Source organism: Suricata suricatta, chromosome 12 (genome assembly GCF_006229205.1).
Source record: "Suricata suricatta isolate VVHF042 chromosome 12, meerkat_22Aug2017_6uvM2_HiC, whole genome shotgun sequence".
Lineage (NCBI taxonomy): Eukaryota > Metazoa > Chordata > Mammalia > Carnivora > Herpestidae > Suricata > Suricata suricatta.
In genome coordinates, this window is record NC_043711.1 from 101,580,368 (window position 1) to 101,608,031 (window position 27,664).

The 27,664-nt window shown below is 55.1% G+C and overlaps 1 long non-coding RNA gene across 1 annotated transcript; it reads right to left on the minus strand.

Moving 5' to 3' along the window:
* Positions 1–3,145: 3,145 nt before the first annotated feature.
* Positions 3,146–24,931, minus strand: LOC115273155. The gene is made up of 3 exons (XR_003900713.1): positions 24,548–24,931; positions 23,680–23,825; positions 3,146–3,229 (listed from the first exon to the last, which is right to left on the minus strand). It is a non-coding gene; the product is annotated as an uncharacterized LOC115273155 (long non-coding RNA).
* Between the last annotated feature and the right edge of the window lie 2,733 nt (positions 24,932–27,664).

The following is a 27,664-nucleotide window of genomic DNA, read 5'->3' on the forward strand; positions in this document are numbered from 1 at the left end:
CCCCCCCCCCCCCCCCCCCCCCGTCACCCAGCGACCACTCCCCTGCCTGTAAAGAGGGTGAGGAGAGAAGGTTCTCCACGGGTCTCGGTGTGTCTGCGTGTCCTGGGAGCAGAGGCGCGGACAGCTCTTCTCCAGGATCACCTCTTCCGGGATGTGAGCACAGAAAACGGCTCTGTCCGTGTCCCTGCGTCCCTGGCATATGGAGTACCCTCCCCTCACTCCTCCGTCCCACTGCCCTGGACGGCCTTCGTTGCTCTGTGGAGGAGCCCCCCAACCATCTCACTGGGCTGCTTGCACCCCTTCCTCTGCATGGTTGAGGCCCCAAGCCAGGCTGGGTAGGGGCTACAGTCTGGGGGGATGCAACCCACACATGCTCTGTCTTAGGCTAGTTAGGCCGAGGCACTTGGCACCTGGTTCCAATCCCGGTCCTCCCGCAAATTAGCAAGTTACTTTCGTGCCTTTGTTTTCTCATCTGTAGCATGGGTATAATATCCCTTAGAGGATTATAGTAGAGATTAAATGAGATGATATAGATGAAGCACTTACAAATGCGAGCTGTTATTAAAGGTTCTCCACATTGCCCACCTCTCTCCGTCCGCCCTGACCGCCCCTCACCCAAGCCGCCACCCTCACTCCCTCGGGTGAGGCCCTGGTTGCCAGCCTTGCCCCCCTCTGGCCCCTGCTCCGTGGAGCAGCCACACTGAGACGCCTGCATGAATACAGGACGCCTCATTGAATGTGAGTTTCAGATCAACAATGAATAATTGGACATACTTAGGCCAAAAAAATTATTTGCTTTTTATTTGAAACTGAAACGTAACTGGGCACCTTGTATTTTTCTTTGCTAAATTTGGCAACCCTAAGTGAGGGAGACTTTTGTACAGGACAAATCAGATTATTTGCTCCTTGCTCAAAACCTTCAGTGATTTTTTTCATCACTATTAGAATATAATCTGGGGGCGCCTGAGTGGCTCAGTCGTTTAAGCGTCTGACTCTTTTTTTTAATGTTTATTTCTTTATTTATTTTTGAGAGATAGAAAGCATGAGTGAGAGAGGGGCAGAGAGAGAAAGAGAGAGAGAATCCCAAGCAGGCTCCACGCCATCAGTGCAGAGCCTGACGCAGGGCTTGATCTCATGGATCAGGAGATCATGACCTGAGCCGAAGCCACGAGTCAGATGCTTAACCGACTGAGCGCCCGGGTGCCCTGAGCCTCTGATTCTTGGTTTGGGCTCAGGTCACGGTGTCACTGTTAGTGAGAATGAGCCCCACGTCTGGCTTTGCCCTGACAGCATGGAGCCTGCTTGGGATTCTCTTTCTCTCTCCTCCTCTCTCTTCCCCCCTCCCCCACCCCTATCGAAATAAAAACAAATAGAATATCATCTCTATCCCGTCCTGACCAGCAGGGCACCCTCGCCTGGCCCCTGTGCTGGCCGCATTCTCCTGCTGGTAGCAGACGTGCGGCATCGGTGGCTGGCAGTGCCCGCCAGGTCTCACCCACCCCAGGGGCTGCATCATTGTTTATCAAAGGGATGAGCAGGTGAGTCCTGGGGCCTCAGGGATTCGGGGGCCGGGTCCCTGTCTAGAGGCTTGAGGAGGCGTGTCAGCCCTGCTGGCATTTAGATTTCAGACTCTGACCTCCAGAAAGATACGAGCCACCAAGTGTGTGGTAATTTGAATGGCAGCCTTGGAAATTAACGTGATGTTTGCAGGCTCCCTCGGGCTGCAACCCGCAGAACCGGCGTCCAGGACGGGAGAGGAAGCAGGGAGCACATCAGGAGCTGTCCCCTGGCCCTCCCCCACCTCCGGCAGGAGGGCAGCTTGCGTCAGGACAGTGACCGAGGGGAGAGAGAAATGTGGGCGCTGAGATGTGTCTCAGTAGGCACAGAGGCCAATACTCTCCAGGGTTACCCTGCTTCCCAGCACCAAACGCTAATGGCATTATGCAAATTATCATACTCAGTCCTGAGTTCAGCCTGGAACATGTAGTGGGGTGTCCGACTTTGGTCGTGATCTCCAGTCTGTGGGTTCGAGCCCCGCGTCGGGCTCTGTGCTGACAGTGTGGAGCCTGCTTGAGATTCTCTCTCCCCCTCCGCCCCTCCCCCATTTGCACACACTCTCTCTCTCAAAATAAATAAACTTTATATATATAAATATTACATGCATATAAATATATGTATGTATATATTTATATTGCATGTGTATAAATAACATAAATGAGGAACCAAAGGAACAGCAAGGTTGGCCAGAGTGCCTGAGGTCACACAGCTGAAGTGCAGGCACAGTGTCCACCCCAAGCAGGGTGACGGAGACCGCTCATCCATGCCGTCAGAGTAACGCGCAGCAGAGACGAGCCATGGCGGGTGGGGATGGAGGGAAGGAAATGAGCGGCTTCTTATTAATTAATAGTTAATAAGGAGGTAAGTCTGGGTGGTACTGCTTACAATGAGGGGCCTGGGCTGTGGGGCCAGCCTGGCCGGCTTCGGGGTGGACAAGCCGTGGGTGTCTCCAGAAGGAAATTTTCCGTTTTGCTCGCAAGGAAGCCGATCTGGGCAGAAGATTCTGGAGCTGGCTCCCTCAGGAGGGCCCCTCCCACGCCCTCCCGCTGCAGCTGGGCCCAGGCTCTGAAGGCAAACACGCCTCATGCTGACCGGCCAGAGTCACTCAGACTGTTTGCCGAAGGTGGGTTTTGGCAGCACGTCGCAGAGGTGACGGTTTTTCTTGGCGAGGAGGTTGGATGAGACACTGGGGTCTCTGGCCCCGCCCCCTGAGGTCACTCCCCGCCCCCCCCATCCTCCTACTTGGAGAAAAGAACCCCGCTTCCTGAGGCACGGGTTCCCGTGGAAATACGAGTCGTTCGGTCCCAGGGCCGTCCAGATTACCTCTCAGGCGTCCTTGGCCACCCTGCCTGCCACCAGCTTGGCCTCCTGACCGGAAAATTCCGGAACATTGGAGAAGCTCGCACTGTGCTGAGCCCATCTGCTAAGTGGGGCAGAGCGTGGAGGTCCTGGCGGTCAAGGGCTGTGTCAGAAATTTCACGAGCAGACCATATCTTTCTTGTTTTGAAACTTCGAAAAGCTCTGTTCAGATGAATGCACCCTGGCGCACCCAGCGCACCGAGAGCATCCGTGTGATTTATCACAGCCTGGCCTGTGGCCGTCAGCCTTGATCAGAGGTGAAAACGGCAGCTGCTCATCAAGTTGGAAGATATTACCTTGTGGGGAAATTGAGCTGAAGAAAAAAGGTAGAAGGAAGAAAAACAATGTGTCAGACCCTCTGGTGACCCAAATCAACGTCTCTTTAGCAGGCCTGGGACCCTCACCAACAGCTGTCCATAAAATTTTGGTGATTAACACACAGAACAGAGTAGGGTCTCAATGTATCCTACCATGCAAGGAGCTCTATCTAAGTCTGAGAGAGGCAGGTAGAAAGTGCTAGAAGGAAGAAGGCAAAGTGCTTTGGGCAGGGGCCCAAGGAAAATCAGAAAATAGTTTCTCATATCTCACGTGAGTCTGGTGCATAGTAGGTGCCCAACAGGTATTTGTGGAGCCTTCTTGTTAAAGCCTGAGGCATAAAATTCGTGCATTCGGCAAGGCGGCCCTGAGGGCAGGGGGGTGGAGGACTGGGGGAGGTAGGAGAAGAATGTTCTAGACTGAGCCAACTGTATGCGGTCTCTCTTCTGGTCACGGGTCCTCGCGATGAGTACACATCAGAGAGTGGGGTGTCTGGTGAGCAGGGCTGCAGCCCTGCACAGAGCAGGACATAGCAGTTTGTTGGAGGGCAAGGGAAGGAGGGAAGGAGAGAGAGGGGAAAGATGGCAGGGGAGGGGAAGGGAGCTCAGGGGAGAGGGGAGGGGGAGAGAAAGGGGAGCAAAGAGGAGGGGAAGAGGGCAGCAGAAGGAGGAGAAGTTTCCTCTCCCAGGAAGGGCCCCCCACGGGTCGCAGGCTAATTTAACCTCTTCTGAGACCCGACTCAGATGGAAGTTACTGTGTGTCTGGTGATTTGTTGTTCCTACAGCTTACCTTCCCCCAGGGGCTGATTGAGGGCGTTCACCCACCCCACAAGGAGGCATCACTTGCCCCTAAGGATTTCACAAACCGCAAAGGAGAGGCTCAGGCCACGGGCTTCGGCACCTGGAGGCCGTGGTCTGGACCCTCATGGCCCACCTCAGCAGATGCAGCCCAGGAAGGAACTGGTGGATGGGCTTGGGTACGGGGAGAAAGGCCAGGAGGCTTTGGGTGACGAGGGGCTAGAGAGCGGGGTCCCAGGCAGGCTGTGTGCATGGTACACCTGAAGCCCTGACCCCCTCCGGTCACGTAAGACGTAGCAAGGTTTTGTTGAACGTTGTCATGATTTTATGAAGAGCAGATGAACTCCAGGGCTGAGCTGACAAACCGGCTCCAGAGTAAAGGGGGAGAGCCCCTGGTTTGGGGGGTACCCACCCCGGGGCCCGCACACCCCACACCGGCTGATTACAGGCCATCGGTGGCTCAAGAGCCAGCTCGCAAGGGGCGCCTGGGGGCTCAGTCAGTTAAGCCTCCATCTGACCTCCGCTCAGGTCATGATCTGCAGTTTGTGAGTTCAAGCCCCGCATCGGGCTCTGTGCTGACAGCTCAGAGCCTGGAGCCTGCTTCGGATTCTGTGTCTCCCTCTCTGCACCGCCCCCCCCCCCAACTTACTCTCTGTCTCTGTCTCTCTCTCAAAAAAAAAAATTTAAAAAAAGCCAGCTTGCAAGCTTTCCAAATATTTAACAGTAGACCCTCACGGACTCTTGCAGCTGGAATTCTCTGCTTCTGCCCATCAAGTTAGTATTTATTAAATGCGAGCCCATGAAACACGCCACCATCTGTAACCCCCGGGCCGCAGAGGGTCGAGAGGCGGGCCAGAGTCTCTCTGGATGTCAGAAGTCACACCCGTCAGGTCCTGTCTGCTCTGCTCTGTGCCACCTGTCTCCAAACCTGGACAGTTCCTTCCCCACGTCCCCCAGACACACGTCCTCCGCCCACAAGCAGTGACAATTCGCTGCCGTTCTCGCCACAGACTCCATGAGAAGGCCCCCGCTCCTGTCTTTTTTCAAGCACCCGGATTTCACTCTAGGAACCGATCACGGATCATTCGAGAAACATGCACCAGGAATTCCTTCTCCCTGAGGGACCTTCTAGGTAGGACAATGACAATAATAGTAATAATAATAATGAAGCTATCCTGTTTCAAATAGACTTTGGGGGGATTATAGTGATGATACGTGTTCACAGAGGATTTGGAAATCGGAAAAAGGGATAAAAAATAATTTTGTAACCTGCCATTTAGTTATCCAGAGATGCCCATTAATGTTTTGATGTATTCCTACCCAGTTATTTTTCCTCATATAAGATGCATGTTTTGAAAACGCTATCATAACCATTTAATATTACATCATGAACCTTCTCATGTCATCAAACATTTGCTGTACGATGTCATTTTTATGACTGTGTGATATTCCATCGCGCAGCTGCGCACAGCGTGTACCTGACTTCCTCTCTCACACGTGGACGCTCCTGGATGTTTTACGATTCGGAGCCACCCTGCCATAAGCGGCCTTGTAGGACAAGTCGCCTTTTCCAGCTCACTTTCGGGTTCCTCTTTGGGCCAAGAATTATTTAGGAGATCATTTTTTATTTTGGTTTGTGGGGCTTTATTTTACCTACAAATCTTATATCCGTAGCTTGCTTTTTCTTAAAGATTTCTTAATGATGATCAAAAGACTACAAAAACCCATCAAGTCGTAAATGTCATCTCCATGAGTCCTGGCCACACAAACAGACACACTTAGCCAGCCCTTAGACGGAGGGACGGACCATCGCCGTCACTTCGGAAAGCCCGCTGGTGCCCCCGCACGCCCCCCTGCTCCACACCCCTCCATCCGGGGAAAACCGTTATCCTGACGTCTAACGCCTTAGGTGAGTTTTGCCTGCTTCTGAATTTTACGGAAATGCAGCACAAACATGCACAGTGTTTTGTGCCCGAGGCTCCCCCGCGTTGCTGCGTGCGGCGGCGTGAGCTCACGGTCCTTGCTGCAGAGTGTTCTGGAACATGGAAGGCACCGTGATTTAACTACCGTTCTACGCTGAGATGAACATCCAGGTGGGATCGAGCCTGGGGGCAATGACGGGTCACTGCAGCGAGCACCCTCCCTGTGACTTGGGAACGGCCGCGCGCCGGGAACACTCTGCGGATGACAAGCCCTGCGTGGTGTTTGCCAGATGCCGCGGTGCAAACCCTTGCCCCGCGCCCTTCCAAGCCGCCCGGGTGATGTCCCTGAAGGTGCAGGTGTAAAAAAAAAAAAGTGTGGGTTCTCGGCTCCGCCCCCGTGTGAGCAGCTCAGCTTTCCGGAGTTTCTGGGGGTATGCGCACCGAGAAGGCGATCACGGGGTCAGAGGGGAGGCGTTTGTTCATCGCTAGACCCTATAGACACTGCCTCGCCATCTCCCAGAGGGGCTGAATCAAAGATACCTTATTCCTTTGGATTTTTGTTTTCATTCGTCATGACTGGATTTCAATATTAGGGTCAGAATGTGTCTGCATTCTCTCCTTTTTGGACTGTATTGAGGTTGTGGGGTTAATGGTGGCCTTTTACACAATTGTCCGTAGAGAGCTCGCAGAACAGGAAGCATATTCTCTTTTATTTTTTATCCATCGATAGGATCACATTTATTAATTAAATTCTACACACCCTCTATGGTGTACTTTTGTCTCTACCTCTATGCATAAAAAACCTAATAAGGAGGCAGCTGGGCGGCTCAGTCAGTGAAGCATCGACTCTTGATTTCAGCTCGGGTCATGGTCTCACGGTTCATGAGTTCAAGCCCCACCTCGGGCTCTGCGCTGACAGGGCAGAGCCTGCTTGGGATTCTGTCTCTCTCCCTCTCTCTCTACCCCTTCCCTTCTAACTCTCTCTCTCTCTCAAAATAAATAAATAAACATTAGAAAAATCCCGAACAAGGTATCTAATGCTCCCCCACTGTAAGGCCTGTCACAGAGGTGAAGTATCAGACAACAGCCACACCATCCAGAGAGGTGGGCAGAGTCCAAACCCAGCCCCTGGCCACAGGCTTCTACACATTTAAGGATTAAATGTCCTAACGGAGCCAGTCTCTCAGCCCAAAATACATATGTCACCTATGCGGTGACTGCTCATCTTCCTAGGTTGCTGACATGCTCAGAGCGGCCCGAGGAATATGGACAAGGAATGAATGAACCCACAACTGAATCCAGACGGCCCCCGCCGCGCCCAGTCCTGCTGCAGAAAGGGACTCTGGTTTGCCGACGGGGACAGATACTTGCTCTGTGAGCCTCTGGGGGGGTCTGTGGAGGGGGAGTCCCCCCGGCCCCCCGCTGAGCTGACCCGCCTGCCCCAGTCTTACCCACAGCAGCTGTGTTGGCCGACCCAGCCCAGCCTGCGGTGCGGCCCGTGTGGCTCTGGAGCCACAGAACAATAGTGGCATTGTTGCCACTTCCCGGTCCCCTCCACTGTCCCAGTTACTCATCAAGGACGTCGGCGGCCCAGCCCTGGAAGGCGGCGTGCTTGTCCCCTGAGGAAGCCGCAGACGCGCTCAGACAGGGGCCCTGTGGGAGGCGGCGGTGAGTTCATGTCTTGGCCATTCAGAGGACCCTGGAGCCGTGGACTTGGGCAGAGGATGGGTCGGCAGGAGGTCATGCGGCTCGGGCCCCTCCTAAGGCCACACCCAAGGGGAGACGTGACAGCATCTGCCCCCCCCGGGAGGGGCCCGGCCAGCCCCGTGGGGCCCGCGGGTCTTGGCGGCGCCCGCGCACGTGCACAGTCTGCTTGCTGTCCCCTCGCAGGGCCGGGCTGGGTCCCCAGCCCAGATGGGGCCTCCTTAAAAGCAAACTGAGCCTTTAAAAAGTCCGTGTCTCACGGCTTCCCTGCTGACGTTCCAAGCAGCACCCCACTGCACCTGGAATAAAATCAGGGGGCCCCCGGGGGCTCGGCTGGCTAAGTGTCCGACTTCGGCTCAGGTCATAATCTGGCTCGCGGGTTCGAGCCCCGAGTCGGGCTCTGTGCTGACAGCTCGGAGCCTGGAGCTGCTTCCGATTCTGTGTCTCCCTCTCTCTCTGTCCCTCCCCAGCTTATGTGTGCTCGCGCTCTCTCTCTCTCTCTCTCTCAAAAACTAAACTTCAAAAAAGAAGGAATACAATAAACTTTCCTCACACACACCCTCCGTGATTTGACCCCAGATCTCACCTCCTGACCTCTGCTCACACTCACCTGATTTCCGACCCTGAGCCCCCTGATGCCTGGCACAGCGTGGCCCCCAGGGGACGGCCAGCCCCGCACCAGGCCTGGCACAGAGAAGGCTCTCAGCGATGTGGAAACAGTGAGGGGAGAAGAGAGAGGAAGAAAGGACAGAGAGAAATTGTAGTTCGACGTAAGTTTGGGGCTGGGGAGGGAGGGACACAAAGGCACCTCCCACCACGAGGGTCCCTTCCCAGTGGTTCACGCCCTTCCACCCCCCCCCACCCCCCAGGGCCAGAGGCATCGGCCCCCACCACCCATCTCGGGAGCCGCCCCCGCCCTGCTCCAGGGTCCGCTGGGTCCCTCAGTGACCGACCGTGAGCACATACGCTAACTCCAAGATGTTCCCCGACTCCAGACCCACGGGACATCACGTTTCCCTGTTTCCTCAGTGAATCCTTTTTAATCCTCTGATGCACCACGCACTGCGTGGGGTGCTAGGCCAATGCAAGGCGGGGTGGGGGTGGGGAAGGCAGGCATGGACGGCCCTCAGGGGACCCCCAGCCAGTGGAGCCGGGCAGGTAGAATGTACCGGACACATGGGTTGTCATGGGCCGACCTCATTTTGTTGCCCCCAGGCTCTTTCGCGTGTCCGCCTGTCCGGACCAGGCGCGGACTCAGCCGATGATAATGGCCTTGCCGGACCCCCAGCGGTAGACAGCCCTGTGGTCGGTGCAAACCACAGACGGGGTCTTTCAGCAAGTAATAAAGCCCAGGCCTGGGCAGTAATTGAAACCCACGCTGTGGTTTTATAGGAACCTGCCACTCAGTGCGCCTGCAGGGGGCGACCCCCTGCCCCGGGGGGCAGGGGCCCAGGGGGTGGGAAGGCACGTCAGGTGGATGGCCCTGTGCTGTCCGGGCCTCCCCCGCGGGGCAGGCTGGGCTTGGCAGAGGCCCCCAGGGGGCGAGCAGCGCCTCTTCTAGCTGGCTCTGGGTGCGCCCCGGAACCACTGCCCTGGAAGGACCCTCTTCCGCGCAAGGCCTGCGCGATCCGCACGCCCAGGACTCACCCGCTTTGACCGTCCTTCAGAGAAGCAGTGACTTCGAGAAGTGGCCTCAACTCTTCCTTCCACCCAGGCTGGCTTTACACAGTCAGAAATGCTCTCTGGAGCCGCCATAGAGCAGAAATGTGGGTAGAGCTCTCCAAGGGGGTCCCACGGAGCCCCTCACCTCTTGTGGAGTGAGGGGCTCCCCCTCCTGCTCCCTCCTTGGAGGGGTGACCCGCCGGCCCCACCCCCACAGAATCAGAGCACCCAGCCCCCCCTCCCCACTGATGGCTCTCGGGGAAGATGTCTGCCCACCTTCTGTGAGCCTCGGTTTCCCCCTTCGTGCCCTAGGGGTGATACCTGCACCAGGTTTGGGGGTGCCGTGGGACCGTGTGTGCAAGCTCGCATGAGGCTCTGCGGGGGCGTGGCTACTATTACGGGATGTGTGATCTCGGCGTCGAGTCAAGACGTGGAGTCAAGAGGCTTCCAGGGCTGAGAATAAAACCCCCCGGACCCCCAGCCCGGGCTCAGCGAAGGGGGGGCTCCTGGCCGTGAAACTTCTTTTTTTTTATGTTTTATTTATTTTTGATACAGAGAGAGACAGAGCATGAGAGAGGAGGAGCAGAGAGAGACACACAGAATCCGAAGCAGGCTCCAGGCTCCGAGCTGTCAGCGCAGAGCCTGATGTGAGGCTTGAACCCACGAACCGTGAGATCATGACCTGAGCCCAAGTCAGAGGGTTAACGAGGGACAGAAGCAGAGACAGAAGGAGGTAAGGCAGCTGTCGCCCCCAGCCTTCGCCATCCAGCCTCCAATCATTCCTTTATTTCCTCGTCCATTTGTTCCACGGTTTTTGGGGGGCACTACTCTGGGAATGCTATTTGGATAGAGCAGAAAGAGAACAGAGAAGTTCCAAGGGACTTAAATGCTGTGAGGGAAGTGGGGGAGCGAGGAAGAAGAATGAGGAAGCAGGTACATCGGTGAGATAATATCAATAAGGCAAATGCAAAGCAAGAAATACACCAGGGGGTCTGAGAGTGACAATGGGGGAGGGGCTACTTTCGTGCTCCTCCCCCCCAGCAGGTGGAATGGTCCATAGCAGCCTGTCTCTGACAGCAGTCCAGCCGGGTGAGAGCCAGCCCCCAGGGAGCCGCCGGGGCAGAGGGACCAGCGAGGGCCAGGACCCACGGTGGGCAGAGCTTCGCAGTAGAAGACCTGGCTTGTTTCAAAATTAGTACTCAGGAAATTTTCGGGACAGCTCAGAAGGTCAGTAAAAAGATCTTTTCGGGGGAGCGTCTGGGTGGCTCAGTCTGTTAAGCACCCGACTTCGGCTCAGCCTTGATCTCATGGTTTGTGAGTTCGAGCCCCGTGTCGGGCTCCGTGCTGACAGCGTGAAGTCTGCTTGGGATTCTCTCTCTCTCTCTCTCTCTCTCTCTCTCTCTCTCTCTTTCTCTCTCTCTCTCTTTCTCTCTCCCTCCCTGCCCCTCTCCCACTTGCACTTTCTCTCTCTCTCAAAATAAATAAATAAATTGAAAAAAAAGGATTTTTTTTTCCCAATGCCCCTTTATTACTGTATAACTCATGGTTCTAACAGCAGAAAAAGACCCAGCAGTGGACAAATAAGAGGTTTATTGCAGGTGCAGTGTTGGCGAGGCTGGTCTGGGTCCCTGACTTGGGCTGCTGGGAAGGGCTGGAGCCCTCAGGCGTGGGCAGAGGCTGCTCTCCACAGGCCGAATTGCTTCCTCACTAGACAGCCCGAGCCCAGGTCTTAAAGCCCTTCAACTGATTGGGCCAGGCCCACCCAGAGCATCTAGGACAGTCTTCCTTACGTAAAGTCACTGATTGCGGACTTGGATCACATCTACTAAGCACCTCCACGCAGCGCCTGGATGAGTGAATGAACACCGGGGCCTGTCGGCTCACCAGGGAACACCTCTAAGGGACCTTCACAGTTACCTATACACAGCCGAGGGGATCACCAATCAGAAATTATTCCCATGGTTTTAAACTTCTTCTGGTGTGATTTGTTTTTAAAGTCTGAGTGGTTCTGGGCCTCTCCTTTGGAGGGGCCCCCAAAGTATTGGGCCCACAATCGGCGACTCTTTCCCACGGGGAAGCGTCCTGCCCCTTCCTCTACCCCCCCGCAGGGACCATGGTCTCCGGTGGACGTGACCTTTTCTGAAGCAGGTGCCGCGGCAGCCTTCCCTGCCCCCAGAGGCCACACCGGGGATGCCAGCAAGCTTGCCCCCTGACGTCGGCTGGAATATTTACGGCCACTTCTCTGGAAAAAGTTAACTTACCCCCATGGGCGGGATTTTCCTAAGGCTCACAGAGCACACGCACCATGTTCCCCACAGTGGAGGGGAGCCCACGACTTCAGTGAGATCGAGGGGCCTCCCGGGCCCCAGGGAAGTTCACGTGTGTACGTTTTCTGGATCTGTTCTTTCGAAACAGATGGGCCACATGACCTTTGAGAAATATTCTTTTATTTTCACTTAATATTAAACAAAGATGAGTGGCCCAGAGTTTTAAGACTTTTTCTTTGGCAGCTTCGTTAATACTTGAAGATGACCTGGGGCGCCTGGGCGGCTCGGTCGGTTGAGCCTCCGACTTGGGCTCAGGTGATGATCTCACGGTCCGTGGGTTCGAGCCCCTGCATCGGGCTCTGTGCTGACAGCTCAGGGCCTGGAGCCTGCTTCGGATTCCGTGTCTCCCTCTCTCTCTGCCCCTCCCCTGCTCATGTGCTCTCTCTCTCTCTCTCTCTCAAAAATAAACATTAAAAACTGTTCAAGAAAATACTTGAAGGTAACCTTTAGTGACATTCGGGCACCACCTGGAGTGTTTCTCACAAGGCTACCTTTTCCCCAGCCGTCTGGTGGCTCCCGTCTCCAAGACTTACTGACCTAAAATCTGCGTAATTTATCTGTTTAGTCGTTAGGGTTTTGTTTTCCATTTTAGGACTTCCTGTACTAATTCTACGTAACGCCCGTCACGTTTTGGGGGTGGATTGTATCTCCTTCCCAGGATATGTGTACGGACCGTAGAAGATGTCATGCTTCCTTTCCTTCACGCTCTGCCCAGAAATGGCCCCCTCGGCCCCCATGAGCTGCACCCCAAGAAACATACACTCCTTCTCAAGGAGCCATTTTGGCTTCCCCAGCAGGAAGCGCCTTCCAAGGGGCCCTGTGTCCTTTCAGGATGAGGTCTGACAGTCACGTCAGGAGCCTGGAGTCTGGCTTCCGGGCCCAGAGGAGAACTTCCAAGCCCAATAACTTTGCAGACAGACCCCAGAGCTGGGTGACCGGTCACGCGAGGGGGCATATATAAATGTAAGGGCCTCTCCCGGTGCAGGTGCAGCTGGAGGCTGGTTCAGCACAAAGGCTTGTTGGACGCATCTTACATAATGCCGCCCGAAGGCGAAGTCAACCCCAACCTACAGATGAGGAGAGTGAGGCTCGGGCAAGAGAAGGCATTTGCCCAGAGTCAAACCCGGGTCTCACTGAGGCCCAGGTCCCAGCTTCTCGCTCACATCCCCGCTGCCTCTGACGGAAGGAAAGGCCCCGGCTGGGAGGGCCTTAGAGGCAAGCTGGTGGCCAAGGCCACTGCAGGGGCCCGTGTGACCACGGGAAAGACACTGTCCCCGGGAACGCAGTCAGCTGGACACATTCGACTGGGAAGTGCTCTGAAGCTGGGCAACAGCCCACGAGCTGGCCAGTCCCTGGGGGGATGCTGGGGACACGGGCCTCTGCTCTGGCCTGTGGCTCAAGTGCCCACCAGGCCCTTTGTGTGGGAAAAGGGACAGGCCGGCGTCCAGGTGCCCGGAGCCAGACCAGAGAGGAAGGAGCGCAAACCAGAGAGTCTACATCGGGATGCTCCGCAGAGAAGACAGCCCAGGGTCCCACCGCTTGCCCCGAGGTTGTCCGCAAACACACAATAAATGGCAGCCGTGGATTGCTCAGAGGGGCCTCAGCTCGGTGCTTTCCCCACTATTGTGGCAAGCGGACAGAAACTCTGGGGACAGAGGACTGAGCACAGAGCCCGGCTCAGCCGTTTCCTGGCTGGCTGATTTGGAAAGCCCAAGCCTCCTGGTGCAGCGGGGTCACAGCACCACCGACCTCACCGACTGACCCACCGGCGGGTCAGGCCCTCAGCACCTGTTGGTGCTAGCAGCGCCCGCCGTGGTCCTCATCCCACCTCTCGGATACGGAATCTTCGGCAAAGCAAGGACGAGCATGAGGGAATCTCTTTGGCCAAAGCCGATTGTCCTACTGACTCGTAAGCAGGACACGGAGGGGCGGGGACTCTGATGGGGTTAGATTCTGAGCCAGATCCCTCTGCCCCCAGACCCCCCGGGGCTGGCTGACTCTGCTGTGAAACAGAGTGGAAGCGGCGGGCGGTGGGCGGGCTAGGGGACCCAGGGACGGGCTGGCCCCAGTCGGCCGGGGAAACATCCACCATTCAGTCCCACACACTTGTTCTCAGGCAGAAATGTGAGCCCGCAGAGGCCAGAGCTAAAAATGTTCCAGGAGAGTCCGGAATCCGGATTTTGGGTGGGACGTAGCCTCACGTTTGGGGCTGACAACTAATCTGATGAAAGCAGACACCGCTGGCTGGCTGGCTCTGGCCCCCAGGCCTCTGGGGTGAGAACTCTTCTGTGTCCTATGAGACCTAAACCCAAGCAAAGCACATTCCCTCCGTCTGTGGCTCACCCTGCCATGTTTGGAAAGCCTTAGACAAAGCCATTGAGGAAATGCCTCCTGCAGAAAGGTCGTTCATGCGCCCATCCACCCACACATCTATCATACACATGTGCGTTGTTCGGTCCACAGCTGTCATTCTCCTGCCCACGCTCATCCAGCCGGCCAGCCATCATCCAACCGCCCGCACATGCCACCATCCATGACCGGGTCAACCCCACAGCTTGTCCAGGCGTGTGGTCAATTCATCCAGCTGTGTCTTTCCACTCATTCATGAGACGCAAGAAGCAGCCCCATCAGGTTCTGGGGTTGGGACCACAGAGATACAAAATGTGGTCCTTCCTCCGGTGGACTATTATTCAGCCTTAAAAAGGAAAGTTTGACTTTGTAGTCACAATATGAATACTGTGTGATTCCATTTATGTGAAATACCCAGTGTGGTCAAAGCCATACAGACGGAAAGTGGAGTGGCGACAGCCAGGGTCTGGGAGGAGTCGGAGGGAGGGCTATAGTTTAACATGGACAGTTTCCATTTTAGAAGATGAAAGCGTTTCAGAGATGGTGATGGCGGTGGCTGCAGTGTGCCGGGAACGTACTGAATACCGCTGACTTGTGCTCTGAAAAATGGTTCAGATGGTAGAGTTTCTGTTATGTAAGTTTTACCAGAATTTTGAACATTGAGAAAAAGGGAGGGGGTAAGAAATTTTCAGGTCCATCCGGCTGACCACTGGTGAGCTCAACGATGGGATCAAGTTTACTGCCCCTGATGCCACGGACCCATCTCTTCTAGGACCCAAACCTACCGCAGCCCCTCGCTGCTCACTGACCAGCATCACCCCCTGAAGGGGTGCAGTCCCTACCTGACTCCCTGTTTCACTTCCTCTGCACCTGCAGCTGATAAATTTAATTTGTCGTCTTACGCCCCTGCTGGAATGCTTTCAATGGTTTCCTTTCATTCTTAGGATTAAGATCAAACTCCACGCATCAAGCCTCCAACCTCATCTTTTAGTCTTCTTCTCTCCCGACCCCGAACACCACGTGCTGGCCTTAGTTCAGCCCCATTTCCCACTCCACCCCCCGAAAGAGCTTTTGGTCAAGTCAATCTCTCTGCCTAGAATTCCTTTCTGCCCTCATGATTGGATCCTTCTGGTCTTTCAGGATTAGTGTAAATGTCACCCCCTCTGGGACCCCTTTGTACGTCTTCTCCTGAGTTATTGTGCTTTTCATCATCACCACGTTTTTTGAGAGAGAGAGAGGAGAGAAAGGGAGAGATAGTGAGCATGAGAGAGGGGAGGGGCAGAGGGAAAGAGAGAGAGAGAGAACAGGAGAGTATCTTAAGCAAGCCCTACACTCAGCATGGCACCCTACACAGGGACCCACGACCCTGGTTTCGTGACCTGAGCCTACGTCAGGAATCTGACACTCAACCAACCGAGCCACCCAGGTGCCGCCACATTTTCTGATTATACATTTGCTTCCTTCATTGTTGCCCACCTCCTCCCAGTGGAATGAAACCTCTGTAAGAGTGGGGGCTGCATCTCGTCTGCCGGGTTCCACCAGCCCAGTGACCAGCACGCAGTAGGCGCTTACTAAATACACACTGAACAGGGAGCTGGACAAATGAACAGCAAGCCCTTTCTATATGGCCAAGGGTCGTGCAACGGGAAGGTTGAGATCAGAGAGAGGGACGGGGGGACATGTGGGTCACTACTTTGGTTCGAGGTGCCTTCGACTGTCGGGAAGATGGGCGGGGCACTAAGGAGACACATGGAAAGGGTAAAGAGAGCCCCAACTTCTAGAGGTGAAAATAATAATGTCTGGCATGAAAAAATACACTGGATGAGATTCCCAACAGACCAGACACCATAGAAGAAAAGAGGCATGAACTTAAATACTTAACAATTGAAAATCTCCAAAAATGCAGAGAGAGTGAGAAACAACAACCAAAAGAAGAGGGAAAGGATTTCAGGAAAAGTGACAAGATTTGAAGAGTGAGGATGACGCTGTATTGAAGAGGTCACAGGAGTCTCTGAGGACGGCCACCAAAGCAAGGACACGGGACCAGCAGGAAAAGTAGCAATTCAGGAAAGCGTCACGGAACACAAGGACGTTTGAAGCTGCTTCCCGGAAGGACGGAACTGTTCTAGATCCGAATCGTGGTAGTGGTCACATGACTGCCAGACTAGGAGAAATGTACCTCATAAAGAGTGAATTTTGGGGGCACCTGGGGGGCTCAGTCGGTTAAGCATCTGACTTTGGCTCAAGTCACAATCTCACGGTTCATGGGTTCGAGCTCCACATTGCGTTCTGTGCTGACAGCTCGGAGCCTGGAACCTGCTTGAGATTCTGGGTCTCCCTCTCTCTCTCTGCCCCTCCCCTGCTCATGCTCTGTCTCTCTCTGAAAAAAATAATAAACATAAAAAAATTTTTAAAGAGTAAATTTTTACTGTAGGTAAACTATACCTCCCTTTAAAAAAGTGATTTAAAATTATGTACAGCAGGGGCACCTGGGTGGCATCCAACTTCAGCTCATGTCATGATCTCACGGCTTGTGGGTTTGAGCCCTGCATCGGGCTCTGTGCTAACAGCTCGGAGCCTGGAGACTGCTTCAGATTCTGTGTGTCCCTGTCTCTCTGCCCCTCCCCCGCTCATGCTCACTCGCTCTCTCTCAAAAATAGGCATTAAACTTTTAAAATAAATATATAAAATGATATACTGTGAAGGTATGTGATGTTGGTAGTTGAAGATATTCACCCAGAAGGACCACCCCTGGGCCATATTCTAAAGTGAAATTACAAGACAGAATTTCTCTTATAAATCATCTGCTGCTTTTGCCTAAATGGCCCGTGGGCCCGCTGCTGATTTTCGGAAAACACAAAGGACAAAGGAACGTGTCATACTGCCCCAAAGTTTGCAATCAGCCAAACCCAGACCGTGGGAAGCTCCCCAGGTCAGTTTTCCTGGGTTCTGCTACAGTTTAGAACAGATGTTGGGGGGAGGAGACTAGGGGTTAAAAGAGATTTGGGGTTTTCTGAGGGGTTCAGTCAGTTAAGCATCTGTCTCCTGGTATCGGCTCAGGTCACGATCACATGGTTTGTGGGACCAAGCCCTGTGTTGGGCTCTGTGCTGACAGCATGGAGCCTGCTTGGGATCCCCTCTCTCTCTGTATCTCTCTCAAAATAAATAAATAAGCTTTAAAGAGAGAGAGAGAGATTTAGAAGACATAACAGGTTTCTCAAATTGGCAAACCTGACCCACAGTGGCTAGGACAGCCCCCCTACCCCTCTCCCTCAGGCAGTAAAACTGTGGAGAGACACAAGGGGGCAGTTGCTCTTTGAAAAGGCAGTGGAGGGAGTTGGGATGGCGGAGGGTCTTTGAGGGTAGAGGGCAAAGCTCTGCTTCTCTGTCCGGGGAGGAGAGACAAGGATGTTCGCCTTCTAGTAACTCACTCAGCGGCGTGGTTGTTTAGTGTGGTATTCAATCTGTTTTCCTCTACAATTAAAAAGGTTAAAAAGCTGCCTACACTGAATGGTCTTGATGGTTCTTGGAACACGCGTGTGGGAAGAACAGAAGGAAACACGCTGACATATGACAGTCACTGTCCCCGGGGAACGGGATTCTCTCTTCCTGTGCCTTTCTGTGTTTTCCACTGTGGCCTTTTGATCGGAGGGAAAGTTGTATGTCTATTTTCTCCTTGTTTCATCTTTCAGCTTTTAATTGGATGCCCCAGAGGGAAGACGGGTCTGTATTTGGGTTTCTGTCTTGTTAACCGCCACATCCCACCCCCCAAAACAGTCACCCAGGACGTCACTATGTATTTATTGAATCAAGGAATGGAAGAATGGATCCAAAACGTTTACATATCCTGGAAGGGGAAAAATAACCGGCTCATTTCCTTTTAGAAAACAGTGAACTCTTCCGTCAAAGCTCATGGCTGCCTTCCTACCCGGGCTCTACGGTCGTGACCTCCCAAGTGCCAGCCTCTCTGTGGGTGGACAGTCGGGCTCAGGGACAACGCTGGGTACACATCCGGGCTGAAGACACGGGAAGGGCAGGGCATGATGTGCTACCTGAGCACCCCGGACGCGCCCTCTTCCACCCATGGGCTCGAGGAGAGCGCCAGCCAGCTCATCACAGGCGGAACGGGACTCAGAGATGGAGCAGCGTCCAAGTCACAACAAAAACGAAATCCTCACGAGCACCCGTCCCCTGGAGGGAAACATCAAACTGCTCTTTACCAATGGTGTGTTGAGGCCGAAAAAAATTATGTGCACCATCCATCGTTTCTAACCTGGAAATGCAGCCCGTGCAAAACTAACGGTAGAAAAGCAGCGCCATCCGAACCTTCGAGTGTTTGCGATGACCTGTTCCCCAGCCAATAGGAGCGCTCATCGTCCCCGGGGTAGGGAACAGAAAGCCGCCGCGCAGAGAGGTTCAGTCACCCGCCCAGGGTCCCACAGCTCTGAAGGGGCCAGATTGGGATTCGATCCCACTTCTGTCTAGCCTAGAGCCTACACTCTTAGCCGATGCCGGGCGCCCCGGGGAAGCAAGGGGGGTGGGCGCCCGCTGCACCAGCGAATCACTTTGGACGTAAGAGAAAACCCACCTCCCAGCGGCATGGGCACTGTGGCTGGCTCGTGGAGCAGGACGGCCAGCAAAGGGCAGGCTTCGGCAACCTGGCGATGGCGTCGGGACCCTCCTGGTGTTGTTCTGCTTTGTTCTCTGTTCACCACCTGCTCGGCAGGTCCTAGAGGGAGCAGCACCCACAGTACAGGGGTGAAACCATGAAGTTAATGACACTACTGGTTACAAAGGTGTGGGAGGCGCAAGAAGCAGGGGTCCGCCCTAGACTGGTCACCACAGAAGCCATTACCCCGTTTCCAAGGAGGGGCTGTCGGCACCCGGCAGGACCTGAGGTCACGGGGGCACCTGACAGAGGCAGGCAATGCAGGCACCCTCAACCCTGCTCCAAAAAAAGGGGACCAGAGGCATGGACACCCCTCCCTCCTCTCAACCTCTGAGCAAGCACCAGAGGCTCCTGTTAAGCCACGCAACCAGAAACCAGAGAGCAAGGGGGCCTGGACACAGCAGTCTTCCTGGATATGGGGGTCTCCACTGGCCTCGGTTTCTCCACCTGCCAAATGGGTGTGGCTTCCGATCGGTGGACGGCTCCCTTCCTGCTCCCAGCAGCCTGCAGTCTGCAGAGGAGGGCGCGGGGGCTTGAGGTCAGGCTTCTCTCCCCCGCTTGGAAGCACACAGCCAGACCCGTCCCAAGTGGCCGCAGAGCCCAGCCTCTCCGTGGAGAGCCACCGTCCACGGCTTTGTGAACGACACGCGAGTGACAGGAGTCCTTCTGCCCAGGCCATCGCCGCTGGTGGCGCTTCCGACCCGGTGGGTTGTGGGAGGTGTGCCGAGCGCCGGCCCCCTCTGAGGGCCCAGCGGCCAGGCTCTCTGTCTCTTTGAGAAGAGACTGTCTCTTGGTGCCCCTGCATCCCTCCTCACCCTCTGCCCTGTGGCCACGCAATGAGCCGTTCACTGTGCACACTCGGCTTCCCCTGGCTGTTTTTATTTTTATTTTTTAGCTTGTTGAGCTATTAAGGTGTTGATTCGCTGCTATAGCAAGGCCTTCAGTCAGAAACCTGAAGCCTCGGGTCTTGAACCCTAAACAAAGAGGCTGGATGCCAGGACAGGCCTGGGAAGAGGCGGGGCCCTGGACGCCTCACCCTCGGCTCTGAAGCCCCCCTTCGCCTCGTTAGCTCTGCGCTCGGGCTGCGGGAAGTTCATGGCCCGGCCATCCGCTGAGTGACACAAACAGCTATTAGCGACAATTTCTGAGAAGGGCGGGGACTCCGGCCCAGGGGCGTGCAGGGGCCCTGTGTCCATCAGCCTGGTGGCCGGGCCAGGGTCAGGCATCAGCTGAGCCCGGGGGTTCACAAGTGATTCTCCGGGAGCGGAATCACTGGCAGGTCCTGACGCTGGTGTGGGCAGGGCTCCTCCAGCCCCTGAGGCGCTGCTGGGGACATGAAGGAGGCCGCCCGGACTCTGAGGCCGGACGGGGCCAAGGGCAGACACAGAGTATGTGCTGCCAAGTATGACACACACAATGGGCCGGGCGGACTGCGTGGGATCGCCAGTCTTCCCTGGAACCACAGCACAGTGTGCTGAGCTGGGCCCTCAGAGGGGGCCAACGCTCAGCACACCTTCCAGCCCCGCAGTCTCTGCCCGAGGCGAGCCCTCGGCCTGAACCCGGCAGACCAGCAAGCGGTGAGGCAAGGACTCTGCACTCACCGCTCAGCCCCTGACCGTCTGCCTCCACCCGTCCGTCTATTCACCAACAGATCTAAATGATCAAACCCCACGGAGCTCAGTATCCTTCAGGGCCCCCCCCCCCGTGCTCTGGGGGACAAAGTACAGACTCCTCGATGCGCTTCCCAGAGGCGGTCATCACCTACGTCACCTCCTTTCAGCCCCGTGTCAGCCTGTCTCTGTCTCTCTCACCCCCTCACTGTCTGCTCTAAGCTTCCTTTAAAGGTCCGGGTCTCTCTTGCTTCCATATTTCTCCAATCACAGCACTTTGGACGGTGCATTCAGTGCTTTGTAAGTTGCTGGCGTGCGCATGCGCACACACACACACACACACACAGACACACACACACATGATTAGAAACTCTGTGAGGCGGGCCAGGGCCACTTTTCTGTCCCCTACTCCGTCCCAAATTCCCACGTGGTATCTGGCCGATAGGAGGCCGTCCGTGTGTGTGTGTGTGTGTGTGTGTGTGTGTGTGTGTATGTGTGTGTGTGTGTGTTGATGAACTGGGAAGGACATCTGCTTCCAAAGTTCTGGCTCTTTCCTCTACACTTCATCACCTTCACACAATAACTCACTGTGCACCCCTGATGTGATTTTTTTCTCCTCTAAAAATGCAGCCCTGTGGCTGAAGGCAAGGAGAGCGTGGACTTGGAGAGCTGGGGCAGATCTGGGGGAGAAGATGCGGGTACCCGCATCACCATCCTTCCTCAAGGTCAGAAGGCCTACACGTGACTCCACGTAGGCTGTTCCGGGAGGCACCGGTGAGCCCTGGGCCGGAGCAGGGAGCTGTCCAACCGGCCGGGTCCTCACCCTCCTCCCGAGGCTGCCACCCGCCTGCGTCAGCTTCCGTGAGGGTGGAAGGCAATGCATTCAAGGCCTTTGATTTCTTCCTTCTTTCCAGTGGCCTCAGCCTGTTTGGGCGGCGGAACCACATCCATCGGCTGGACGGCTTGAACCCCAGGCATGCATTTCTCACAGTTCTGCAGCACCGATCAAGGCGCTGGCCAGTCAGGGACCTGCCGAGGGCTGATGGCCTCCTTCTCAGGGTGTCCTCATGGGCAGAGAGGGAGAGGGTGTCTCCCGTCTGGTGTTGGAGGGACACTAACCCCATGGTGGGGGCTCCCCCTCATGACCAAACCACCTCCCGAAGGCCCCGCCTCCTTACACCATCACCTCAGGGGTCAGATTTCAACTTGTGAACTCAGGGGACCCGAATATTCAGGCCATGACCCCAGTGTCAGCCCACTGTCCTCATCCAGGGGACAAGGACGTCCTTGTCCTCACTGACCTGTGATGCCGCAGGGTCCTCGGACTGGCAGGCATAGCAATCGCCCGGCTGGGGAGTCTCCGAAGAAGCCAGCCTCCCAGTCCCTGCCCCTCTATTCAGATTCACCTTGGAACCCGTGCACTTTGTGAGCCTCTAAGGAAGGGAGTCCATGCTGCGGATTTCGGAAACCACTGTCTGGGGTGGCAGGGATGCCTCGGTTCCGTGCCAGGCTCGTGCCCCAGCCATCATTTCCTTGGACTCAGAAGCACGTGGGTACGTGCACGAGGCATACAAATAAAACACAGTTCGGGGTCAGCAATGCACCAGATACGGCTTTTAATGCTTTCATCTATTACTAACAACCCAAGAAGGTGACACAGGATCTTCCCCCGTTGTCCAAAGGCAGAGTGTTCCCAGGAAACCCATCACAAGCTGACTTGGCACGAAGCCAACAAGCAATTACCGTTAATTCTTGTGGACGATGTTTTGTGTTCCCAGACCCAAAAAATAACCTCGCTTGGGTTTTTCTGATACCTTTGGCCACATTTGCTAGTGAATTCACAGAATAAATGGAGCTAAAGCCCAGAGCTGCCCGCCAGCCGGCTGAGTCTGGCCGCCGGAGGCTGAGATGTTGCACAAGCTTCCCCAGGAAGGGCCGCGGCCCCCTCCTCGCTGCTCGCTGGAGGCTCCCCGCCAGACATGGCCTCCAGTTTCCACTTCCCACCTTTTTTATGAACACAGACATCCTCCTTGGTTTCTTTCATTAACAAAGACAGATCCTAACGTAGGTCTTTTGTAAAAGCAAAGTCACGTCACACCAACTTCCTAGAAGTGGGGTTCATGTAAGCCCGTTTTCCAGGTTGGAAAGCTGAGGCTCAGGACACAGCTCCTTGCCCTGGCCACACAGCATGCCGGCACCAGCATGTGGACCGGACCCCAGGTGCCCCCCACCACGGTGTTTGTACCCACAGTGCGTGGGCATTGGTTCACACGCCCTGAGCGTCCCGAACCAAGGTCAAGCCAGATGGGCAGTCAGGAATGAGACCTCAGTGGACTTTTCTGGGCTCAGACGAGCACGGAATGGGTGAGCAAATGGGGCACCATGGGGACAAACAGGGCTGACTGTGGCAAATAGCAACTCTCTCTGCCTCAGTGTTTTGTCCATGAACTAGACATTGAATGCCAGCTCCATAGGGTTGCTTAAGGTTTGAAACGTGTGGAAGGAGCTTGGTATGTAAGCAGAGCTCACCGTGGGGCACCTGGGTGGCTCAGTCGGTTAAGCGTCTGACTTCGGCTCAGGTCATGATCTCAGAGTTTGTGGGTTCGAGCCGCATGTCGGGTTCTGTGCTGACAGCTGAGAGCCTGGAGCCTGTTTCAGATTCTGTGTCTCCCTCTCTCTGCCCCTCCCTTTCATGCACTCTGTCTCTCGCTTCATCTCAAAAATAAATAAACATTAAAAACAATTTATGTAGGGATGTCTGGGTGGCTCAGTTGGTTAGTGTCTGACTTGGGCTCAGGTCATGATCTCACGGTTCGTGGTTTCGAGCCCCGCGTCAGGCTCTGTGCTGACAGCTCAGAGCCTGGAGCCTGTTTCAGATTCTCTCTCTTTCTCTTTGCCCCTCCCCAGCTTACTCTCTGTCTCTCTTTCTCAAAAATAAAGACATGTAAAAAATTAAAAATAAATAAGTAAATAAATTGTTTTTGTATTTTTTGTTTTTTATTTATTTTTTAGAGACAGAGAGAGACAGTGTGAGCAAAGGAGGGTCAGAGAGAGAAGGAGAAACAGAATCTGAAGCAGGCTCCAGGCTCTGAGCAGTCAGCACAGAGCCTGACACGGGGCTTGAACCCACGAATCATGAGATCATGACCTGAGCCGAAGTGGGGTGCTTAACTGACTGAGTCATCCAGGAGTTCCACAATTTTTTTTGAACAGTAGTCATTGTGATGGTAGCTAATGTAGTGACTGTCCCCAAGGTGTATGGGGGCCGACATGTCTGAGCTTAACGAGGTAGCTCTCCTGATGCTCGCGTAGGGCTCCTTTAAGCTTTTAAACTAGTTAATTGGCTATTGAAAACATTTGAAAAACTAACTAGTAAAACGATTCATCTCTAGTTAATTAACAACTCACCTCATGGCTACTTTTCATCCTGGTAATGTCCCCAGCCTGCCTTCTTCTGTTCTGTTCCATTACAGAGTGAGTCATGGACTCATCGAAATCTTATCCAAGGTTTCTCTGTTTCCCCATTGCACATTTTCATGAATGTTATTCTTTATCTGTGCAAAGCGTTACAGGATACATTTAGCATGAAAGCCGTTTTGCAAATAGAAATGAAGTTGACGTGTACTGCATTTAAATCTCTAGCAGGGGCCCGGAGGGGGTGCGAGGGAGACGTGTACTTGGACCTACTTGGGTCTGGGCTTAGAAAAATCTCCTCTCTGCCCGCCTGGCTGGCCAAGACGATATTACTGAACTAAATCTCCCTGGGAAGGAAAAAGTCCCTCACTGTTTTGATGAAGTTGAGAACAGAGATAAAATGAGAGCTGAGCTGCCTGGCTCCTGCACTCTGCTCCCCGCCAGACTCTGTGAAAGAGACACAGACACTTTGCAAGCTCCGTTTCCACTTCTGAGAAAAATCAGTGCTTGTTGGTGGTGGAGACAGAGGAACAAGGCCAGCCCTTGTGGGCCCACAGATTTCGGGCCGGGGAGTGCCCACTGATGGGTTTGAAAAACGAGAGCAAATGTGCTGTAATCAGAGACACGGGGCGCCGGGGGTGGGGCTGAGTCAGTTAAGTGTCAGACACGGTTTTGGCTCCGGTCAGGATCTCACAGTTCATGAGTTCGAGTCCCCTGTCAGCTCCGTGCTGCCAGTGCAGTCTGCTTGAAATTCTCTCTCCCTCTCTCTCTCTGCACCCCACCCCCGCTTTCTCTCTCTCTCAAAACAAATAAACTTAAAAAAGAAACAAACAGACGTGTTGAATTGCAATGGAGCACAAACCTGCTTGGTATCAGGTCCTTGGTGAATGGGGGGCCAGGCCCGGGCTGCTGGACATGTTTGGGGCCCCCAGCTGTAGTTTTGAAGGGTTTTCCTCACTCTCGTCCAGCAGCTGCCAGGCCAGATGGTGCCCTCATGCAAATTAGGAAGCGGGTCCCCTGTGGAGGCACGGCTGACATCAGGGCCCCTGGGCTGGACTCAGACCTTCTGCTGAGCCCCGTGGATGCATGCACGGTGTGCAGCGAGGCGTGCCCTGTGCCCCTTTGAGGAAGGACTGCCTGGCTGTGACAGCGTCCTTCACGAGGTCACACCTTCCCGGCACAGCTGGCATTGACCGTGGAGCCACGCTGAGCTGCAGGCAGGAAGCCAGGCCAGGCACCCTCCCGCGGGCCCCGCCGGCCGGGCCGAGCCTCGCCACACCAGCGCTGGACTTCGCCCTGCTTCCGCCATCTTTGACTTCCTTTGACAGGTGCGGATCCCCGGTCAACATGTCGGAGCCCACGTTCTGTGTCAGGGCCTAACCTGCAGGGCTGTGGCCTGCCCTCCTGGTTCAGCTGGGGAGAAGGAATCAAAGACACATGAAGATCGCAGCTGAAATCTCTGCAAGAGGGTGCGAAGCCCGAGCCTCGTTTGGGATGGAATCCGATGGGATGGTGGGTTGTCTGGGGTGGGGCGGGTTTCCAGGCTAAGACACAGGTGCAGGTCCTGGGGGGGGGCGGGCAACGGGCAGAGAAAAGGCTGGTGTAGGGGAGCACAGCCCAGGGCGGAGAAGTGGGGGAAGTGGGAAATGTGGGGGGCTCGGTGAACAGAAGTCAAGAGCTGGGTCTGTGTTAAAAGGCTGATGTGTTTAAACCTGGGCTCAGCTGATCACACCTGCCTTGTGAAGAGGTCTTCCCGCCCGCTGAGAGGTCAGGTCGCCTCTTGCTGGGGAGGACATCTGGACTATCGGGAAGCAAGGAACTAAAGGGAACAGCATCTGCCAAGAGTGTGCAGCTGAGGGCCGGCGGTGAACAGGGGCCTAAGGACCCCCCTGGGGCCCCAGCTGGGCTGCTCCCATAGCCCCCCCCCCCGTCCCTGGCCAGCTGTTCTGTGTCCCGCCCATGAGGGGAGGATGGGTGTCATCAGTGCCCAGGGCCCAAGCCTCACAGATGAGCTTGGCGCTGAGCCCCTGCCTAAGAGCTGGCCTGCCCAGGGGACCCCGTGCCGGAGTATCCGCTGGGGTTTGGGAGAGCCAGGGTCAAATCCATGTGTGCTCACTGTCTCTAAGCCCGTGGGGCTGACTTCCAAGGCAGGAGGCAGCGGCGATGTGGTGACAGGCACAGATTGGGTCCCTGCGCCCCCGGATCCTTATTAGAACATTCGTGACACAGACAGGTGTAGGGAGCGGAGGAGGGCGGGAGGCGGGGACGGGCAGAGCGCTGCGTAGTGGTCAATGAACGGAACCCTCCAGCTGGCGTTGGGAGCTCCGGATTCTAGAGCCTGAGGAGCGGCATGGGAGCCACTCGACCTGGAAAACCCTCAGGTGTGACCAGCGAGGGGAAAACTGAGCAGTGTTTGTGAATCACGGGGCCATCGGCCAGGCTACCCCTGAAAACAAGGGTCGTATGTTGGCGGCTCTTCCAGCCCATCTATGGGGTCATCCGAGTGGCCTTGTCACGACCCCCGTGAGGAGGAGAGGAATGCCCTTGAGAAGACACAGATGGGCTTGAGCCTCCCGGCTACTAAGGCACAACCAGGATTCAAACCCAGGTCTGGAGGCACTGAAGCCTCCCCCAGGCACCTGCCTGCCGCGAGGGCTCCAGGCAGAGGCTCCGGGCGCACCAGCGGGACGGCAGGTGCTGAGGAGCTGTCAGTGAGAAGTCACCGCACCCCAGAGCACCCCGGTTGCAAAGCGCCTGCATGTCTGTGCTCTCACGTCTGCCCCAGGGAGGCAGGAGAGCGAGGTTTCAAAATAATTTTGCCCTGTTGCTCCTGCTGAGCCCAGTGAGTCTGTGCACGGATGTCAAACCATTGGCCGGACCCAAATGAAGGCTCGAGTTCAGGGGGACCTGTCGACACAGTCCACACAGATCAGCCTCCTCTGGGGCAGGGGGTGGGGGGGAAGGGAGCAGGGGTGTCTGAGGGCAGATGTCCAGCACAACGGATCCCTTCCTTCCTCCAGACCCTACATCTCCCTCCCGTTCTCCACCCACTCTCCTCCATCCAGCCAGGCACCCATTCAGTCAATTTAATAAGCACCTACTATGTGCCAAGGATGCTTCGAAGGCCCCAAAGATACAGAGGGGCTAAAACAAGGCCCCTGTCTCCTGGAACTCGGGGGGAGGGCGGTAAACAAATAAACATAAATAGGATGCTAACGTGGCTGCTACAAAGTGGAGGAAGCAAGTGGATGTGAGAGAATCGCGGGGTGGGGGGGGGCAGGGGACAGAAGGAACTCAGTGGTCAGCCGCCTCCCCAGGAACCTTAGGTGAGGAGTTCCGGAAAGTTCTTGGTGAACAGAACACAGGACATCAGGCTAAGGAGGTCCGCTGCCGGCGCAGGACCACGGCTGTGCACTGGGTGGTCAGGGCCCTTGTGGGCTCAGCCCCACGGAATCCCGGCACAGTCGTGAAAATATTCTTCAATTTGTTTCCACAGCAAGACCAGGAAGGTTCCTTATAATCTCTGGGGTGAGCAGCAAAACTTCGGATCTTATTTCATCCTCTGAGACAGACTCCTGACAGGTCATCAAACTTCCGTCTGAGGCTCTGTGAGGATCAGATTAGATCACGAGTCTAACTGCCTGGAGTGGAGTGGTTATTAATATCCTTTACTCATACTATTATTAATAATAGAAGCTACCATTTATTAAACACTTCCTATATTCCAAACATTGTTCTGAGTGCTCTGCATAGATTAACACATTTAACCCTCACCAGCCCACGATGGGGTAGGATTTTCTCCATCGTATATATGGAGGAAACCGAGACACAGAGAAGTGAAGTCACTTTCTCAAAGTCACACAGCTGCTGAATAATGGAGTTGGGATTCTAACCCAGGCCAACCTGGCCCTGGGGCATGAAGCCAAAATTCCTACCGTATTTTAGGTACTTTTAGGTGGATTTTAGGTGCCTAAGAGCC